We start from the raw sequence: 2,500 nt of genomic DNA, 5'->3' as shown, positions 1-2,500 counted from the left end.
ACAACACCTGCGTTTGACTTTTCAAGGCGATATGTCGTTTTCTCTGGCTCTAGCCAGCAGTCAGAGCGCAGGCATTTTTACGACTGCCGCGATGGGGAATAGAACTCAGGACCACAAGGGCCGGAGTCCAGTGCGCTAACCACTGGACTATCGCGGCAGTCGTGTACATACATACATACATACATACATACATACATACATACATATATATATATATATCTGTGTATGTACATTTATGGACAGATAGACTGCTAGATAGATAAACAATTCCTTTATATATATCAAACAGTCTACTCTATAAACTATAATATGTTTGTCGGATACATTAGGCCAAAATATAATAAGGCCACATTCAGTATTTCTATTCACTTATCGATGTTTTTGCATATTAACATTCGTATCTGAGTATCAAACGAAATATAAAATTCTGAATAATTCAAGACAAAATAAAATAGAAAATTAAGTAATTATAACAATAAAAGGCTTCCTCTTTTGATCGTTCAGACATTTTATTGCACCTATAAAATCTAATCTAATCATGAAGAGAAAAAAAAGCATTTTGCAATTTGTATCGCCTGTGATAAACATCTGTCCCAGTCAATTGCAAAGTCCAAATATGATTTATATCCTTGTTAACCGGAAGAAAATATGAATATCTATTTCAAGACCCTTATGCCATACGCCAGATATCAATCTTTAATCTTTGAAATAATCATTCTTTTGATATGCATTGTCAAGACATTTATATATAAATACATATACACATACGTACACAGTCATATACATACATAAACATATATACACATTCATAAACATACATAAACATACATACACATTCACACGCATTCATAAACATATGCACACATTCATACACATACAGAAACATACATAAACATTCATACACATACAAAACCAAACGTGAATATAAACATATACAAATCCTACACTAACCAAGCAGTTTGAATATAAGCATTCTGATAATGTGTACACAAAACCTTCACTCTTTTCCTAGTACAGACTCCATCTCGATAAAGAATAAAGTGCATGATGGATTGACGAGCGAATGATCACTTCCGGCGGGTGAGAAGAGATGTTAAGATAGGCACATCCGGGCATTCGTTCGTTCAAAGGCTTCCTCGCCGGTCTTCAAGATATTCGTGTGTATCGAGGGTTTGAAGCGGCGCCTCTCCCAGCCCTCGTTCCCATGCCGTCCCCTCCTCCATCCCCTCAGTATGGGAAGGAAACTAAGAAAAAAGAAAATAACATGTGTGTGTGTGTGTGTGTGTGTGTGTGTGTGTGTGTGTGTGTGTGTGTACACATATACATACACACATGCTAAAGGTAATGATGCTATTATCATTAACGATAATAATTACAATAAAAACAGAAATAATAATGGTAATGATAATGAAAATGATGATGATCATGATGATGATAATAAAATGATGATGTTATTATTATGATCATAACTGTTATGATGATGATAATAAAAGTGATAATGATAATACTACTACTAATAATGATAATGATAATAATAACAATAATAGCAACAAAAATAATGATGATGATGATGATAACAGTAATAATAATTACAATAACAATAATACTGATGATAAAAGGTAATAATGATAACAAAAATGATGATTATAATAATAATAATAATCCTTATAAAAGTAATATTAGTAATAATGATAATAACAATAATGATAATGATAATAATAACAATAATATTGGTGATGATGATAATGGTAATAATAATAATAATGATAATAATAATAGTAATAATAATAATGGCAAGAAAACAATGGTAATAGTAATAATAATGATAATTTAGTTGACAGATTATAATAATAATGATACTAATAATGATGATATTTATATTCATATTAAATATAATAGTAATAAAGGTAACACACGCACGTATATAAACACAAACAACATATTTTTGCCAAGAAAAAAGGACAAGAAAAACGCTTTAGTGTGTCAGCTGACCAGACAAAGTGTGTCACGGATGACAAAGGAATGTCATAGATTATTTATTTTTTTAGTGTAATCGTTATTCTGCGGTTCAGCGAGAAACATAACTTAAGATCACACCTTTTCGTTATCGTGACCGTTAAATTCAGACATATGAGTTATTTGAAACTTTCTTTCTTATCTCAGGACCAATCAGAATGAAGCTCCACTGTCACATGACCTCGAATGTTTTCAAACTGACCAATGAGAACGCAGATTTTCCTCATCGATAAAACATCGACTAAAATGACTCTTAAAGATGAAATACGTCACATTGCTTTGATCTTGCAAAGTATTGGGGGTCAATGACCTAAAAATATTTTTATTTACAGGTATGCAGACAAGAGTTATGGCGAGGCGATGGTCGTCAAAACAAACCAGAAAGGTATTGTCATTACGTGTATGTTGTTGTTGTTGTTTTTTTCTTCATATTTCTTTTCTGTATGTATCAGGACTATTTTCTATCAATACAGTTATTTCTTTA

The 2,500-nt window shown here is 31.6% G+C and overlaps 1 long non-coding RNA gene across 1 annotated transcript in view; it reads left to right on the top strand.

Annotated features, from left to right (window-relative positions):
• Nucleotides 1-2,500, top strand: part of LOC125027314 — a 95,889-nt gene that overhangs the window by 61,383 nt on the left and 32,006 nt on the right. Inside the window, exon 2 of the long non-coding RNA XR_007115010.1 lies at nucleotides 2,349-2,401. This is a non-coding gene — a long non-coding RNA (uncharacterized LOC125027314). The remainder of the gene's footprint in view (nucleotides 1-2,348; nucleotides 2,402-2,500) is intronic.

This window comes from Penaeus chinensis, chromosome 7 (assembly GCF_019202785.1).
Source record: "Penaeus chinensis breed Huanghai No. 1 chromosome 7, ASM1920278v2, whole genome shotgun sequence".
Taxonomy (NCBI): domain Eukaryota; kingdom Metazoa; phylum Arthropoda; class Malacostraca; order Decapoda; family Penaeidae; genus Penaeus; species Penaeus chinensis.
This window is presented reverse-complemented; position numbering and strand designations above follow the sequence as displayed.